Source organism: Myotis myotis, unplaced genomic scaffold (assembly GCF_014108235.1).
Source record: "Myotis myotis isolate mMyoMyo1 unplaced genomic scaffold, mMyoMyo1.p scaffold_m19_p_18, whole genome shotgun sequence".
In the NCBI taxonomy this organism is placed as follows: Eukaryota; Metazoa; Chordata; class Mammalia; order Chiroptera; family Vespertilionidae; genus Myotis; species Myotis myotis.
The window spans coordinates 23322721-23342155 of record NW_023416322.1 but is presented as its reverse complement, the minus strand read 5'-3'; the positions used below and the strand labels follow the sequence as shown (position 1 = coordinate 23342155).

Genomic DNA, 19435 nt, shown 5'->3' with positions numbered 1-19435 from the left:
GGCCCCTTAGGAAATGAGTCAACTAATAACAAAGACCTGTCCCTGTAAAAGATGAGTTATGAGTTAACTGGTAACCCAGTTCCCTGTTTTCCGGCCACCTGCGTGTGGTTTTTGCCTTTATAAACCCGTGTTCTGCAATTGCTCGGGGCTCCAGTCAGCAGCACTTCCTTTGTGTTGTTGCCTGCCTGCCTGAGAGCCCCTGCGCTGCGCTTGTAATAAAAATCCTCTTGCTCTTGCATCAAGCCTCGGTCTCTGCGTTTGACTTGGGGTCGTCGCCTCCTCTGCTGGACTCTCCGGGGGTCTTAGGGCCCAACAGTACCAGCTAGAGATGAGGTAGAGAGGAGGACTAGGGGGTTGTTCTCTTTCAAAATCCAACTAGGTGTATTATAATACAATTTAGATGCTAACCACTTGGAGTTAGTGTGGGAGCACAAATTAAAGGGTAGATCCTCTACAGTACTATCCTTACTTTAGATGCTAGCTGTACTTTGGGGACCCCAGGTCACCTGATCTTATGACCGACTGGCTATAAATTCGGGGCTTTCAAGCCCTTCAGGTTAGATAATATGCTAGAACAACTCACAGAACTCATGAAAGTGCTATACTTATTCCAGTTTTATTATAAAGGGTACAAGTAGGATGAGTTCTGGGAGGGAGCACAGGGTTTCCACACCTGTCCCAGTGGATTTAGGGTGCATCATCCTCCCAGTACATCAATGTGTTTACCAACCAGGAAGCTCCATGAGCTTGGGTGACCAGCATTTTTATTGGGGTTTTATTATATAGTTAAGATTAATTAAGTCATTGGCTATGTGACTGGACTTAATCTCCAGTCCTACACCTCTCCCTGGAGGTCTGGTGACTGAAAGTCCCAACCCTTTTCTGGTGAACCTGCCCTCATCCGGAAGCTAAGTAGGGGCTCATCATGAGTCACATTATTAGCAAGACAAAGACACTTCTATCACTCAGGAAATTCCAAGGATTTTTGAAGCTCTGGGACAGAATACAGATAAGACATATTCTTCACCTACAGAGGTGAAGGAAGGCTTCTTATGGAGGTGATATTTGAGTTGAGTCTTTACACTGACCAAGAGCACATCTGTATGAAATCACTGAGGCATGAAAAAGTAGGATAGTTTTAAGGGACTATAAGTCCAATGAGTGAGGTCTGCTTTTATCTTGTGCAAAGTCGGGGGTGGTGGGTTGTGATCACTGAAGGATTTGAATTTTAGTGTTATGTCTCTAGCATAAGTGTGGAGGGTGGAAGGAAGGCGAGCAAGATGCAATGAGGTGAATACAGTAATTTAGGCAAGAATTTCAGTTTCTAGCAGTCCTGCTTGACTCTTCTGTCAGGAATAGACCCTTGACCTTTGTATTGAAGTCCTAGGGTTGCCATAACAAACTGCTACAAACTGGGTGGCTTAATACAACAGAAATTTATTCTCTCACAGTTTGGGAGGCCAAAATTCCAAAATCAAGGTTTCAGAGAGGTTCCGTCTGAGGGAGAATCTGTTCCATGCCTTTCTCTTAGCTTCCAGCAGCTGCCAGTAATTCTTGGCATTCCTTGGCTTGCAGATGCATCACTCTAATCTCTGTGTTTGTCATCACATGTTGTTCTTGTGTGTTTCTGTTTCCAAATTTCCTCTTCTTATAAGGACACCAGTCATTAGATGAGGGCCCACCCTAATTCATGATGACCTCATCTTAACTTGATTCATCTAAAAAGACCTTATTTCCAAATAAGGTCACATTCACGGGTACCTGGGGTTTAGACTTCAACATATCTTTTTTGGGGGACACAATTCAAGCCCTAACATGCACCAAGCCTTCCTGGGCACAGAAAGGAAAGTGATGGATCATCTGTGTGGCCTCATAGCCGTCTCCTCAGCCTCATTCACACACTGCTCTGACAGTGTTTTGGGTGGAGTCTCTTTTTCTTCATTGGCTGAGCTGAGTCAAAGTGGGTGGATAGTGTTGTCCTTGCTACTATCCTGGAGGAGAAGACTGTCTGCTCTTTCTGTTGGTGGCAAGAACAAAAATGGCACCAGGTGTTAGATGGTGGAGTCAGACTGGACGTCAGTTCAGCAACCTGTCAGTACTCGAGTTCTGGCTAAGGAATATTTCAGAGCCAAGAATCAAACTATAAAAGAAAGCTTATTTAGATAGTCACAGAAGTAGAAGAAGTAAGATGTAGAAGGAATGGGCTCATGAAACTCGTTACCAAGGCAAAAGAAGGGCCCTTGGACTTAGGAAAAAGAGAGAAGCAAAGAAAATGTGCCTGTGTGAAAGGGGCTGGGGAAGGGTGCTGTTAAACTCGAGGTACTTGGTCCTAAGGGCTTTTAAAGGTGAGAAGGTCCCAGGAAAGTATCTCAATAGGATATTTATCAGCTTTCCAGGTGCATTCTGTCAGGATCATGGCCTCCGCTAACTGGTCAGTGCCAAGGTAGGGGGTCATTAGTCAGTGCTGCTGGTCCTGATGTCAGCTGCGGCATTGCTTGTCTGGTTTTGCTGCTTCTTTGGACCTGGAGTTGAAACACAACTGAGGCCTAGATGTTATCCCTGCAGGTTAATGCTTAAGTGGTTGTGCAAGGGCCTGCATGGGAGTCACATAAAACCACCCTTTGGCCCTTTGTTCCTCCTCTAAGGAGGTCTACCAGTGACTAGTGACATGCCAGGGGCAGAAAGGTCAGGGGAGGGTTCAGACTGAATGACTAGCGGTTTGAAAAGTTAGAGGGTCTAAACTGCATAACCAGCAATATGCTAGAGGCCCTTGTTTTCCAGTTTTGCCTGTTGCTAGGCACGCAGTGTTTTTTGCCCTGATGATCTTCTGTACCTGGCCCATTGTCCTTGCTCTGCTCATGTCTGTCTACCTGGTTATCACACTTTCTGCTCCCAACTATGTTTTAAATTGGGGAAGGGGGAGGCTTTGAGTACCCCCTCCCCTGCACCAACCTGTAATTCTCATAGCACTCCTATTTCTCTAGAAAGAAATGAATAATGGATTATTCTAAGGCCAGTGACTGTGCTCTTCTCACTGGAAGAGGGATGGTGATATGAAATCACTGCAGGATGACTTTATAGTCTGTTCCTCTTGCCCTCTTTCACCCCCTTCTGAGCAAGTACATTAAATGGAACACCTCAGTCTGGTACCTTCTTTGCTGTGTTTAAGTTATAAGCCCTTGCAATCAACATATTTTACTGATCATGTCTCATTCATCCTAAACCTGCAGCTGTATGTTGGGAGTTTTAAGATCGGTTGTTCAATATTGGTTGAACTAGATTTTTCCAGTGTGTACACTACATCTTTAGACAGCTCCAGGGAGTCAGTTTGTTAAATAGTACTCCATTGCCTCGAAGACACCAGGTGCACCACAGGGAGAAGCTATGCTTTTGAGATCATGGACATTGAGGTGTTCCATTGGAGAGACCCAATTCCCTGTCTTTCTAGAGTCAGTGCTCTACAATCAGACATGGCTAAGCATCTCTGTACTCCTTTTTAAAGATTTCATACCTTTTTTTTTGCCATTGAATGAGGATTACTGTGAATTAAAGCAAAGGAGTTAGAATTTTAAATTTATTTTTGGAGTTGAGAGAAACGAAGTCTATGTAGGTAAAGTGAATTTCCCAGATTCACTTCATAGAGTGACTAACTCATCCTAGTTTGCCCTGGACTTTACTGGTCATAAAACTAAAAGTCTCACAACTCAGGAACCCCTTGAGTCACCTACCCTTTGAACAGGACCACATATTCCTCAATGGCAAGGATGGTTTTACATGTCTTCCATACCCACCATCTTGCCCTTTCTCCTCTCCCATCACAATATTCAATATAAATTTAGCAAGTATCTCCAGTCCAAAGGAATGTCTCCTAAGAAGCCAGAGCTGAAAGCAGCAAAGGAAAAGCATCCAGTTTCTAGTATCTAAATTTGTTCCATTCATGTTCTGAATACCGAAGGATCTGAGAAGGCCAGGAGAGGGAGAGTAATGGAAATGAAGGGTGCAAACTCAGAATGCTATTTATGGCCTAGGAAGAGTCTGTGGTTGAGTTGCTGGCTTTTCTCCAAGGGGCAAACAACTCCAAATTTCCAGAGGAAGGCCCTAGAAGTAAACTTTTTCAGGAGAAATTACTATGTAAATTTCCCTGAAAAGATCAAAGCAAGTGTCCATCCAGTGATGCCCTACTCCATCTCCCTTCACCGCTGGGGATTATCCTTCTGATATAATTTATGGACTGTGATCAACCAAATACTTGTCACAATTTCATAGCTAAAGTATATTCACATGCTTGTTGTTATGGCAACCATCAATAATATTAATAAAACCCTGTCTGGTTGAATCAGATGACTGGGACGTGTAAACACAGACAAGAATAGCCATATCAGATGTCAACACAGAACAACATAAGCACAACAGTCTGTATGCTGGTTATCTTCCACCCCACCCCAGCAGCCACATCTGTCTTGCTTATGCCTGAAACAGTCATTGGCTTCTGTGTGGGGCTATGTAAGTAGGTACACATTAAGAAGGGGCCCTCTTTCACCTCTAAAATGAGGGAAAGAGAAATAGTTTACCATGAGTTCAATATCCCATGCCACTAGGGGTTCCCTGTATGATATTTATTCATCAATTATGGATATCATAAAACACATTGTTTACAAAGCTTATTCTTTTTTTTTTTTTTTTTTTGCAAAGCTTATTCTTATAAAGTATTCACTTTGCACCTGTTAGTGCCTTAAATAGTGGCTGATTTTAGCTGGAGGGTCAGTGGACATTTTGGTGATCAGTGCATTTACTAAGGTTCTTGTTTTGTAAAATAGGATTATTAAAGTTACCATATAGGCTGTTGTGATAATCTAATGAGATAACATAAGCAAAGCTCTCAGCACAATGATAGCATATAAATGAAATATCATGGGAGGCTAATAGATTGGCTATGGACTTTGAAGTTAATTCAAATTGAAACTTTTTCATTTTCTAGCTGTGCATCCTTAGGCAAGTTTTGTAAATCTCTGTCAGCTTTAGATGAGTTTCCTTATGTAATGAATGGAGACCTTCATAGTGTTCACATTACATGATTGTTGTGAGAATTAAATGGTGTTATGTACCAAAGGTGCTTACAGCCATGCTTAAGACTTGCCTAGGACTAAGTAAATAGCAGCTGTTAAGTACTGGTGCTACAAAGCCAAGGAATCTTCAGTAGATTTTCAGTTTAACTTGGTGACAGATTAGGAACACTAATCTTTGAACTTCTTTCTCTAATTTTTAAATTTCACTTTCAAAATCCTGAGTATAAATTAGTGCTATAAATAATAAAGTTAAATTCTTTATTGCTTCTTGACTTAAAAGCCCATTTCCAATCTATTTCTAGGTTTTCTTCTATTACCTCTTTGTCCTGTCAGTCCCTACCTTTGCTATTTTTCTTCTAATCTTTTTTACTCCCTGGGTCCAGCATTCTTGGTAATATATGCTCTCTAGCAATCAGAAAACCTTACTATGAGGGAGAGAAACAAGAAGCTCTTTTCCTGATTTAATCCAACCATGATGTTCATATTTTCATGGAGATCTTTAGCCATTAATAATTCTCCTTCCACATTCTTTTCTTTGCTCAGTTATAAAACGATGCCATGTTTAAGAGTATTCATTGGAATTGAAACAGCCCCGGTGAGGTTGAAACGGCCCCTGTGAGGTCGAGACAGACCTGGTGAGGCTGGGACGGCCCCAGTGAGGCTGAGACGGCCCTGTTGAGGCTGAGATGGCCCCGGTGAGGTCGAAGTGGTCCCAGTGTGGTTGAGACGGCCCCGGTAAGGCTGAAACAGCCGCAGTAAGGTCAAAACGGCCCCGGTGAGGCTGAGATGGCCCCGGTGAGGTTGAGACAGCCCCGGTGAGCTTGCGACGGCCCTGGTAAGGTTGAAACGGTCCCTGTGAGGCTTAGGCGGCTGCCGTGAGGCTGAAATGGCCCCCGTGAGGCAGGGATGGCCCCTGTGAGGCTGAGATGGCCCCTGTGAGACTGGACGGCCGCTGGGAAGCTGAGAAAAATACCACATGAATTCACTCATTTATGGATAATAAGAAACATTATAGACTGATGAACAAAAATGGATACAGAGGCAGAGCAGCATTGGGCAGAATGTCAAACTACAGTGGGAACCCTGAGGAGGGTTAGGGGGAGTAGGAGATCAACCGAAGGACTTATATGCATGCATATGAGAATAACTAATGGACACAAGACACTGGGGGGTGGGGGAAGCTGGGGGAATGTCAAGGGGGAGAAAAAAGGAGACGTGTAATACTCTTTGTAATACTTTAAGAAAAAAAAAAAAAAAAAGGGAGAACCAAGATGGCGGCATAGGTTAACGCCGGAGTTTGCTGCTTTGAACAACTACTTCAAAAGTGAAACCAAAAAACGGAAGGGACATCACCCAGAACCACAGGAACGCTGGCTGAGTGGAAGTCCTACAACTAGGAGGAAAGAGAAACGCATACGGACACTCAGAGGAGGCACAGTGCTGAAGTCAAATTCTGAGGTGCGGAGTGCGCGGAGCGGGCTGGCGGCCGAGGGCGCGGTTGGCGTTTTCAATCGGGAGGGAGTCGCAGACTCTGAGCTCCAGATACGGGCGAGTCTCTAGGGACCCAGACTCAAACGGGAGAAGCGGGACTGTCTGGCTTCGGTCAGAGCGAGTGCAGCTTTCTCTCCGAGCTTTGCAGCGGGTGCTGGGACTCAGAGAGGCAGAGCCCCTGGGGACAGGACTGAGAGCCGCCCTAACTGCTCTCTCCGGCCCACCCTGTTGATCCTGTGCGACCCGCCCCCACCAAGCCCTGCACAGAGGCATTTGCCGGATAGCCTCAGGCAAATGCCAGATTAGCACCTCCCTAGAGGACAGAAGTTCTCTCATTGCTGACACAGCTGATTCTCATAGCCACTTGGCCTGGAGGTCAAACCCTTCCTGGAATTAGCTACAACAATCAAGATTTAACTATAAGACTGCGAACAAAGACCACTAGGGGGTGCACCAAGGAAGCATAACAAAATGCGGAGACAAAGAAACAGGACAAAATTGTCAATGGAAGATATAGAGTTCAGAACCACACTTTTAAGGTCTCTCAAGAACTGTTTAGAAGCCGCCGATAAACTTAATGAGATCTACAAGAAAACTAATGAGACCCTCGATCTTATATTGGGGAACCAACTAGAAATTAAGCATACACGGACTGAAATAACGAATATTATACAGACTCCCGACAGCAGACCAGAGGAGCGCAAGAATCAAGTCAATGATTTGAAATGCGAGGAAGCAAAAAACACCCAACCGGAAAAGCAAAATGAAAAAAGAATCCAAAAATGCGAGGATAGTGTAAGGAGCCTCTGGGACAGCTTCAAGCATACCAACATCAGAATTATAGGGGTGCCAGAAGATGAGAGAGAGCAAGATATTGAAAACCTATTTGAAGAAATAATGACGGAAAACTTCCCCCACCTGGTGAAAGAAATGGACTTACAGGTCCAAGAAGCGCGGAGAACCCCAAACAAAAGGAATCCAAAGAGGACCACACCAAGACACATCATCATTAAAATGCCAAGAGCAAAAGATAAAGAGAGAATCTTAAAAACAGCAAGAGAAAGAAACTCAGTTACCTACAAGGGAATACCCATATGACTGTCAGCTGATTTCTCAACAGAAACTTTGCAGGCCAGAAGGGAATGGCAAGAAATATTCAAAGTGATGAATACAAAGAACCTACAACCAAGATTACTTTATCCAGCAAAGCTATCATTATCATTCAGAATTGAAGGTCAGATAAAGAGCTTCACAGATAAGGAAAAGCTAAAGGAGTTCATCACCACCAAACCAGGATTATATGAAATGCTGAAAGGTATCCTTTAAGAAGAGGAAGAGGAAGAAAAAGGTAAAGATACAAATTATGAACAACAAATATGCATCTATCAACAAGTGAATCTAAGAATCAAGTGAATAAATAATCTGATGAACAGAATGAACTGTTGATTATAATAGAATCAGGGACATAGAAAGGGAATGGACTGACTATTCCTGGGGGGGAAAGGGGTGTGGGAGATGCGGGAAGAGACTGGACAAAAATCGTGCACCTATGGATGAGGACAGTGGGTGGGGAGTGAGGGCGGAGGGTGGGGCGGGAACTGGGAGGAGGGGAGTTATGGGGGGAAAAAAAAAGAGGAACAAATGTAATAATCTGAACAATAAAGATTTAAAAAAAAATAAAGAAAAAAGAAAAAACAAAGAGTTTTCATTGGAGTAGTCATGTCCTAGAGAGGTTTTCTTTTCTTTTTTTTAAATATATTTTATTGATTTTTTACAGAGAGGAAGGGAGAAGGATAGAGAGTTAGAAACATTGATGAGAGAGAAACATCAATCAGCTGCCTCCTGCACACTCCCCACTGGGGATGTTCCCGCAACCAAGGTACATGACCTTGACCAGAATCGAACCTGGGACCTTTTAGTCCATGGGCCAACGCTCTATCTACTGAGCCAAACCGGTTAAGGCTAGAGAGGTTTTCTTTGGCTTCCATCAAAGAGGAGCATTTATTTGCTAGTATGACACCTGCTTGCCTTTTTTCCTTGTTGTGTCAACAAATGGAATCAATCAATTGATTGTTTTCTCAGTACTCTGCTCAACAACTTGCTTAATGGGTTAAAAAACACACCCCACAAACAGAATAATTCTAGTAACAGAACTTCCTGGTTGTATTAGAGTCACACTAGGCACAGGCCCTAGATTTTAGGTGATAGAAACATGGGGTCCATAGTTAATCATTTATTTCCCTGGGTAGTCTTTGTAAATTCAAAACTACATGTGTATCTCCTTTTTTTAAAAAATATATTTTTATTGATTTCAGAGAGGAAGGGAGAGGGAGAGAGAGAGAGAAATATCAGTGAAGCTTTGTGCAGTGGCAGTATCGTAGCCAATGAGGTTTATCCGAGGTGCGATTATTGCTAATAGAAATATCAGTGATGAGAGAGGATCATTGATTGGCTGCCTCCTGCATGCCCCCCACTGGGGATTGAGCCCGCAAACCAGGCATATGCACTTGACCGGAATCCAGGACCCTTCAGTCCACAGGCCGATGCTCTATCCACTGAGCAAACCAGCCAGGGCGTGTATCTCCTTTTAAAAAGACTTTTTGTCTGGCCTACTTACTCTACTCTGAGAACTGAACTACTCACAGGAGATCAGTTGTAATTGTACTAAAGAACTTTGTTCCCTTCATGGCCATAGCTCTTTGTACCAGTGATGGATACCCAAGCCAATGTGGGTCAGTTGGAACCTTTCTCCTGGGAGCTTGGAAATCAGACACTGGGACATCTAGCAGTTGGTGGTGCCAGAGTAATAGGTGCAGGGCTGCAGAGCTAGGCTAGTGTATTAGTAATTTATTGCTGCATGACAAATCACCTCCAAGTTAAGTTTTAAGCAAGAAAGGTTGATTACATTATGATTTCTGTGGGTCAGAAATCTAGGAGTGGTTTAGATGTGTTCTACCTCATTATCTCTCATAAGACTACAAAGTGCTTTACACCTTGATTGGCCAGGGCTGTGGTCTTATCTTAAGGCTGGACTGAGGTAGGATCTGCTTCCATGTTCACTCACAGGGTTGTTGGTAGGATTCAGTTCTTCATGGGCTGTTGGACAGAGGGTCTCAGATTCTTGTTGGTTGTTGGTCAGAGGCTTTGATTTATGGGCTCATGGAATCCTCAGGATGGAGCTAGTGGAGTTCAACAGGCTAATGCAGATTTGGATTTGGCTGTGTCAGGGTATGGCTCAGCACAGGAAAGATGCCGTAATTTGGTCATGTGGGGAGAAAGGCTTAACATAGGGATAATGGCGACAGTCCTTCCAGCCCTTCCCTCATAGCCACAAAACTCAGTTTCTCCCTGTATATTTCTGATGTCTCTTGAACCATTGTCCCTCTGCCAGTGCCTACAGTGAGGGCCTGTGAGCAAGAGTTTGTGTGTTGGCCTTTTAAGAGGACACCTGGGTTTCCAGCAGCCTTTTGTCTCATCAGGATGGATGGAATCCTTGTTGATTTTCTCAGCCAGGTGTTATGTGGCTCCTCTTTTCGGCACTGGTGTTCTGGACTGGGGATCCTGGCATGGGGCTGAGATGCCTCGCTCCTTATGGGGGACCTTTGCAGCTGAGATATTCTCAGGATCTATAGCTGCCACACATGGGTGCGTTGCTAGCATGTTTTGCATCTCTGCCACCCCTACCAGTCTCAACATGATTTCTTCTTGATATCCTTAGTTATATGACTTTTGTTCAGCTTGTCATCCAGGTGATTGTTCTATGATTTCATTGTAATTTTGATGTGGTCATGGGAGTAGGTGAGTTCAGTGTCCTCCTATTCCGCCATCTTGACTGGAACCTCACATTCTCATTTTTAAAGATAGCTTGAGTGACTTCCATTGCTTTTCACTGAAAAAGCCTTGACCAAGGCTGGATTGTACTTCATTAGCCCAGGTCTAGGCCCTTATTAAATTCTCAAGTCATACTTGCTATGCTAAGTAAAACATTGATCTTTTGTAGAATGTTCCCCATGAGACTATGGTGTCATCTAAACCATCATCAGCAAGAATACCTCTAATTTCAACCAGAACGTCCAAGGAATAGGATTTCACAGACTGAAAGCTAGAGCAGGGCCTGGTGGCATGAGTTGTTTATTGTATCTGTTTTTATTCCATTTTACAATATTTGTGTGAGGGGTAGACTCAGTGCCATAAGCCTTCACATTCCATGCGTAGACAATAGTGCTGAGGGGAGATGCTGAGACTATAATAACTGGGGAAAGGAATTGGAAGTTGCCCACAGTGCATTCCTTGCTCCAAATAGTCTGAGGCAGAGGCCTTTATCATTAGTCTTACTGTGAGCCAATGTGTTTTAGAGTTTCATTCTTTCAGATTTTCACCACTAACCCCTTGCAAAGGGCTTGGCTCTGTGGTAATGTGGACTGACCGTGAAGTGTTCAAAACTCATGTTTTGGCAAAATGTGGAAATTCCTTTGAGGACGACTGTGTCTCATCATCAGAGATAATCCTTTTAGGAATTCCATGCCTGGCAAATGTGGCCTTCAATTTGTGGACCCTTGTGGTAAATTGGTATTTTTCTAGCTTTGCAATCCTGAGATTTTTATTGTAGTTATCCTCTCTAATGATATAGTCTCTTTTACTTTTCCTTCCAGATAAATATATTGGTGCCAATGTTCTGCTATGGTCTGTTTGGGGAGACATAGGATATCATTGATTTTTTTGTATGTAAACTATACACCTTTCAAGCAAGATTGGATATTTGCTGATGAGTCAGCCTATTGAGTAATGAAACTACTGAACTGAAACAGTAGGCTGCTAGCATTTTCATATGCTTGCTGGGACTATAACAGAGTTTGAAAATGTCAAGAGACCTTGAAGATTATCCAGTTCACAACCTTTAGTTCAGAGTTGGCCATAACAGATACAGGGCTTGAATGCAGGGTACTTGATTCTTCCTTTACTGTGCTGTTTTTAACTTGATTATGTTTCTTACCATTATTCCTAGAAAACTTCCAAAGATAGTAAACTCACGTTTACCTTGAAGGCAAATGTAACATACTCTTCCCAAGTTTTCTAGACTCTCCACTCTTTGAATTTCTTTGACATTGTTATGTGGCTGTAGGAAATCCAAATTTTCCTCTAAGTATTTTGAGAACCTTGGTTTGCAACAGGAATGATAGACTGTCACCTACTCATTTGTCTTATCCCACAATGCACACACAACTGTTTCATAATAATAATAATAATACCAGTCTTTCCACCAACAGTATGATTTGGAGGCTATTTTTGAAGTTCCTCTCTATGTGGTTATATGACCAGCTGGATTCATATTTAGATTCTTTACTTTCTTTTTTTTAAAAAACATTTTTTGGGAATGATTAAAAAATTTTTTTACAGCCATGTGAAATATGTACATGAGTCCAAAGTCAATCTATAAAGCAGCTACTCAGAGAAGTCCTGAATTTCCCTGTCTACTCTACAATATTCTTTACGTATAGGTAATTATTTTATGTCTTTTATATAAATAATATTTTACAGTGTGGTCTATTTAAAAATTACCTCTTTTATATATATGTTTTATTCAGTTTTACAATATTTGTAAATATCTATAGTAAGGTTTGCATTTTATTGTAATAGTCTGTGAATAAATGCTTTTGACCTTTTCCTTTTCAATATAGATATGTTCTATTTCTTTTTCTTGTCTAATTGTAGTGGCCAGAACTCCCAGTACAATGTTAAATAGAAGCTAGAATGTATATCATTGTCTTGTTCCTAATCTTAAGGAGAACCCATGTAGTTTTTACTATTAAGTATTATGTTAGCTTTAGGTTTTTCACAGATGTCCTTTATCTGGTTGAGAAAATTTCCTTTTATTTTAAGTTTACTGAGAATTTTTATCAGGAATGGATTTTGGTTTTCATTAAATACACTTTCTGCTTCAATTGAAATGCTATATGGTTTTAGTATTTTAGAGTATTCATATGATGTTATATTGATTGATTTTAAAATGTTCCTTACATTCTGGATTATGCTGTGATATCCTTTTTATATATTGTAAAATTCAACTTGCTAAACTTTTGTTTAGAATTTGTGCATCTGTTCATAATTAATATTTGTCTATGATTTACTTTTCTTGTAATGTCCTTGTCTATGTTTGGAATCAGGGTAATCTGGGCCTGGTAGAATAAATTGGGAAGTATTCTCTACTCTTCAGTTTTCTGGAAGAGTTTGTATAAAACTGGTATTATTTCTTAGTTAATGTTTGGTACATTTTACCAATGAGCCATGTGGGCCGGAGTTCTTAAGGCAGTTTAATCTGATTGTGATACACCACTCGATAATAATACTTTTAATCTCATCCTATCTATGTTTTTGCTGGATCAGTTTGCTTGACATTTTCCCTTACTATGGGTCATACTTTCCTCTTTCTTTTGGTAATATTGATTGCATGGCAGGCATTGTAAATTTTACCTTGTTGGGTGCTGGATATTTTTGCACTGTTATAAATATTATTTACTCTTGTTCTGTGGTACCATTTAATTTCTTGGAAATAGTCTCATCCTTTATGGTCCTGATTTTAAGGTTAATTTCTGGGGAGTTGGAAACAAAATTTAGTCTAGTGTTAGTTTTTCCCTGACACTGTAACAAAACTCCTTTGCTGGCACTTCCTCCAAGAACTTTTTCCAAGACCTCAAGAACTGTTTCTCTAATCCTTTTTGGTGGCTTTTTCCCTGCTTGGGTAGTATTCTTACATGAATGGGTTGATCAATATTCAGATGTAAACTCAAGGGGGACCCTCAGTAGATCTCCAAATTAACCTCCCCTACTCCTGCCTAGAACCTCTTCCCTGTAAGTTCTGGTTGCCTTAGCCTCCCAAGATTTTCAGCTCTATCTCCATCTATTTACCTAATTCTGGGATCTTCTTGGGGCCTCCAACATTCACTGTGGCCTGGAAACTGTCTTTAAGAAATACATTGAGCATTCCTCCCCTCCCCCCTTTTTACATACTAGATGGTAAATTTGACCTGTTATTCCATCTTGGCTGGCATTGAAATGTCTAACCTGTTTAAAAATTTTATTCTTTTCACCTTTTGTTTACCTTAATATGTTACTGATTTTTCATTCATTTGTTCCTTCTCATTTATTAATAATTCCTAAAATTACCTATTCTTTTATTTATAATTCCTTTTTAGTTACATATTCTCTTTTCTAAGGAATTATGTTCTTTTACTTATAATTATTTTTTAGTTATATATTCTCTTTCTAAGAATTCTAATTATGCCGAAACCGGTTTGGCTCAGTGGATAGAGCGTCAGCTTGCGGACTGAGGGGTCCCAGGTTCGATTCCGGTCAAGGGCATGTGCCTGGGTTGCGGGCGTATCCCCAGTGGGAGATGTGCAGGAGGCAGCTGATCGATGTTTCTCTCTCATCGATGTTTCTAGCTCTCTGTCTCTCTCCCTTCCTCTCTGTAAAAAATCAATAAAATATATTTAAAAAAAAAAAGAATTCTAATTATGATGTGTTGTTCTTTTAACACTTCCATCATTGTCTTAATTGATTTTTAGCTCATTTTGAAATATTAGGTTATAGTTTTCATCTATTTTGTAGACACGACTTTTTGTAGCTTTTGGTCTAAAAGATGTTATTCTGCTATTTCCTTTTTAAAACGTAACTTTTTATGGTATTTGATCATGATCTTTGTGCTTCATTTTACTTATTTTTTTGTTAATCCTCACCAGAGGATATTTTTCCATTGATTTTTTTTTTTTTTTTTTAAGTGAGAGTGGATGAGAGAGGGAAAGGCAGAGAGAAACATCAGTGTGAGAGAAACACATCCATTGGTGGCCTGTTGCATGAGCCCTGACCAGGGTTCCGGCTGGGGAGGAGCCTGCAATCAAGGCACGTGCTCTTGACCGGAATCGTACCCGGGACCCTTTGGTCCACAGGCCAACTTATCCTCTGAGCCAAACTGGCTAAGGCTGTGCCTCATTTTAAATTAAATGAGTTTTTCTATGTTTTTAGGATGGTGGAATGGACCATGATAGCTTTTCCAATTCAGTGAGCTTTCTCTTGTATAATTTTCATACTGGTTGATAAATGCACTCAGATTTTTGTCTTCCTCTACACACTCGCCCCTTTTGCTCCTGTATTGTTCTATTTGTATGGACTCTTAGGGATTTCTCCTTACTGTTGGGCTTTATCACAGATGAGTATCTTAATGTTAATTTCAAGATTTCATGTAGCTTAGACTGATCCAGCCTCTTCATACTTCACTGCACTTCTTGCACTCACCTAGAACATTGAAAATCTCTCAGCTCAGCTACTGATCTCAAATTGGCCCATTGCCTTTTTCAATGAGCCTCTATTGGGGATTTTGGAGTTCTGAAGTTTTCAGGTGCATGGGACACCTGGTATTTTCCTCTGCTTTCTCTGTGTAGATGCTGATGCCATGCTGGCCTTGTACTTGTTGGTTCTCTTTCTCTCTTGTTTTTGATTTTGTGGCTTGTGGCAATTCTTATTATCTAATTTTATGGCAGATTTATTCATGAACATGTTTTTAGTTATGTGCACTAGGCAGAATAATGCCTTCCCTCCCCCCAAGATATTCCCATTCTAATCCCTGGAACCTGTGAATATGTTACCTTACAGTCAGCGGTTTTCAACCTTTCACAGGGGTTGCCTAAGACCATCGGAAAACACGTATATAATTACATATTGTTTTTGTGATTAATCATTATGCTTTAATTATGTTCAATTTGTAACACTGAAATTGGGGGTCACCACAACATGAAGAACTGTTAAAGGGTCGCGGCATTAGGAAGGTTGAGAACCACTGCCTTACATGGTAAAAGGTGCTTTGCAGATGTAATTAAGTTACAGATCCTGAGATAGGGAAGTTAGAGTGAATTATCTGGATGGGCCCAATGTAATCATAAGAGTACCTATAAGGAAAAGAGGGATGTAGAAGGACCAGAGAAGGAGAGGTAATGATGGAAACAGAGTTAGATTGATGTAAGGTGAGAAAGATTTGACTGGGCACTGCTGGCCTTGAAGATGGAGGAAGGGAATAGTACTGGGTAGAAAGGAAAAGGAAACTTGAGTCTTTGAAACTTGCCTAATTCTTGTTATTCTAATAAACTGCTGTAGTGGCTTCATGTGGCTATTACAAAAACATAATCCCAAACTTGGTGGTTTAAGTCAACAGAAATGTATGTTCTTATAGTTAAAAGACGGTTGTCTAAAATCCAGGTGTCTGGAGGGTAGTGCCTTTTCTGAAGGCTCTAGAGAAGAATCCTTTGTTGTTCTTCCAGCTTCTGATGGCTCCAAGGTGTTCCTTGGTTTGTGAGTGCATAACTCCTATCTCTGCCTCTGTCTTCACCTGGCCTTCTCTATGGCTGTGTCTTCTTTTCTGTTCTCCTGTGTGAGGGGAACAAATTTAAATTCTGAAGGGCTTAAAATAAAATATTATCCTAAACTTTCTGCACAGCTACATGCTCCAGAAAAATGAACTTGGGTCACTTTAAAAGTTAAAATATCTAATATTATACGGAAACTCTTTAATTTCTGGCATTTGGGATCAGAATGGGAAACTGTCTCACCTAGACTCTCCTTTAGATCCCTGCAGTCATGGTGTGGCAAGAGGGAGAAGAAAGAAAGAAAAAAACAACCACCAAAATCTCTCTAAGTTGTGGTGTTTTCTTTTGGTTTCATTGCTACCTAATCTTTTGGTTATCTAATTTGAATCCTGTATTATAATAGTTAACTTCTTTGTGACAGTTCATTACTAAATAACTTAAAGGGGGCTGGACTCTCTTCTTAGAAAATGAACTTCTTTTAGAAATTATGCCTATCTTTTGCATAATTATAGTAGGTCACTGATGGAGCTCATTGAAGGTAGATTGAACTCTGTGTAGAACTTCTTTAGCTATGAGAAATAGAGACAGGGATATAACATTAGATTGTGCTATCCTGTGGTTTTCATTTTATATTAAGGTATCTTTTTAAATTAAAATTTTTTATATTAGGTAACTTTATTGAAAAACAAGAATATATAATTTGATTAATTTTTTAGTTTTCATAAATAAAAAAATCTCAGAGCAAAGATACAATAAAACATTAAATTGGTTTTTCAGAAGAAAGCCATTAATTACTTTTTAAATGCCTATTATTCTGTGAGCACTAAATAAATTTCATTTCATGTAGCCACATTTCTTTATTGGTCTGCCCAATAAAGAAGTTCAGAGACTCTGTTATTTAATCTCCTGGGTGCTTCTCTGAGGACTTAGAAATTCTCAAACAGCTACTTGATTCTAATTCACATCAGAGTTCCTCTTTTCTGCCTAACAGCTCCTCTGCTTTTCAACGTGGCTTTTACAAAGGTTCAGTCTTTTTTTTTTATATGTACATTTAAAAGTTACCAAACAAGATTATCATATCCCAAAAGACTAAAAAAAAAAAAAAAAAGGGGGGGGGGGATGGAGGTAAAATGAAGATGGGGGAAAATGGAATTTGGGAGCAAGGAAAATGTTAAAAGATTGTTTCATTATTTAAAGGTAGATGAGGCAATGTTAACAGTTGTTAAAGATAATGTAGACCTACTTAACTGGTATTTTCCTCATTCTTCTCTATCAAAGAAAAAGGAATTAAAACTGAAAGGCAGAATAGAGAACTAAGATGAGTAAGTGAAACAAGAGGTCATCTAACTGCTTTAAATATATTCAGGATTTTAGATTAAGGGGCAGTAAATCATAAACTTGGAAATATATGCAAGGAGCTGACACTAGTGATCTTTGAGGAGAAAATGGCAAAGCAGAGGGTTGCTAAAAATCCGAGGAAGGCGAACATCTTAACTTTTATAATGGAAAGTATAGATTCAGACATTACAGATGGGAAATTTGGATGTCCATTCACACAATTGTTCAGGCTGGATCTGTCCATGACCATGTTCAGAGCTTGGCAGGGAAGTGGTGTCCTAACCCTATGCCTGCTCCCAGAATTCTATACCTCGAGTCTCTTGATTTCCATTTTCCTGTGAAGGGAGATAAGACAGCAACATTTTATAACAGATTATTAGGCAAAGAGTTTTAGGAACTTAGAAAAGTATGCTCTTTTTACTGGGAGCCAGTAGACATTAACTAGAATCAAGTCATGTTAAAGCAATTTCTTTCACTCTCTGAGGATTACTAGTGTTGAAAGTCTTCCTATGTCATCAAGACACCAGGAATTGTGGGGATCTTAGGTGTTACATAGCTCACATTCTTCATTTGTAAGTGAAAAAGAAAGACCAGAAAGATGCAGTCCCTAATGTCACACAGTTAGTTTATGGCGGATAGAGCTTGGAATACGCTCAAGTCTCCTAAGTTCTTTCTAGCCCATCAGGTTCTTCTCATGATATCTTTCTTGACAAGAGGAAACTCGAGTGAAGCACAGGTAGGCTGATTTCTAATTGGTGCAATAGCCACACTTCAAAAAAATTTAAGCCGTTTGTGTCATTTGAAGAAAGATCTGTAATGGTATTCTTCAGGTCTCTGGCTCTGGCCCTCTCACTGTCATTACTGAATTGGAGGTAAAGAACCAGAAAACCTATTATTACATAAAAGCTGACACAAAGCTGGGAGAAACAGTTAATATGTTGGATGATAGAATCAAGACTCAAAAGGCTTTAGACAGAATGGAACCATGAGCTGAAAGTACTATGATGAAATTAATAGTGGTAGCAGAACAGTACTACAATTAATAAAAAAAAATCAACTGCTTCTGTTCAAGATGGGGGTAGTTTTTATAAGTTTTAGTTGAATGTAAGTGCAGTGTAGGCCAACAGTGTCATTTGGCTGCTGAAATAATTTATTGCAATCTCATCCTGTGTTTGAAGCATTCTTGTGTTCCCATCAAGGGAGGTAATTGTTCCTTGCACCGACCACATGTGGAGGATGAATTGGACTTTAGGCACCACATTTTAGCAGGAAAATTGATTGTGGTAGTGCTTTAGAGGAGAGTGACAGGATTCTGAATAGTCTGTTGGGAAGAAAATGGGATCCATTTATTCCGAAAAGGAAAGAACTTAGAGGTAATTTGTTAACAATAACTATCTTTAGATCTCTGCATTTATTTTTTCATGTTTAATTTTTTATTCATTCAATAAACATTTTTTCAAAACCCTCTAGGTCTAGTAAATGCCATGGAAACAGAGGTAAACATGCAGGAGTTGTGGACAACTGGGTATCCATCCAATGGTTCTCAACCTTTTAGCCCTTTAAATACAGTTCCTCATGTTGTGACCCAACCATTAAATTATTTTCGTTGTTACTTCATAACTGTAATGTTGCTACTGTTATGAATCGTAATGTAAATATCTGATATGCAGGATGGTCTTAGGCGACCCCTGTGAAAAGGTTGTTCAACTGCCCAAGGGGTCGCGACCCACAGGTTGAGAACCGCTGCATTAAACAGTGTAGAGTCCTAGCCACCTCCTTAGATCTTCTGAGTCAGCCTGCAGGTTGAGGTCTAGAAAGCTGCATTTTTAGGACCACATATATTATCAGCATAATTGCATAAATATTATTGTGAAGGTTTTGTCCAATGTGTTTAGAAAACATGTGGAAAGGAAAATCAGTCAGTTTGATGTAGTAGTATAGGGACACAGGTATTTCTGGATGTCCTAGATAGAGTAGAACCAGTGGGTGGAACTTGAATAGCACCAGTTTTCAGTTCAGAATAAGTTAATGAATGAACGAATGAATGAATGAATGCAACCCCCATTTTAACAATGAGGGGTTTCAAAAATGGAATATGTTTTCTGGGGAACAGTGCACCTCTCATTCTTCAGATGATCACAGAGAGGCTCAACCAGCAACTGTTGTGTGGTTTGGGGAAGAAGG

At 40.4% G+C, this 19435-nt stretch overlaps 2 pseudogenes; one reads left to right on the top strand and one right to left on the bottom strand.

The window, feature by feature from the left end:
- The window catches only part of LOC118673283, a 91799-nt pseudogene that overhangs the window by 36116 nt on the left and 36248 nt on the right, over positions 1-19435 (bottom strand).
- Positions 8913-9036, top strand: LOC118673864 (annotated as a pseudogene).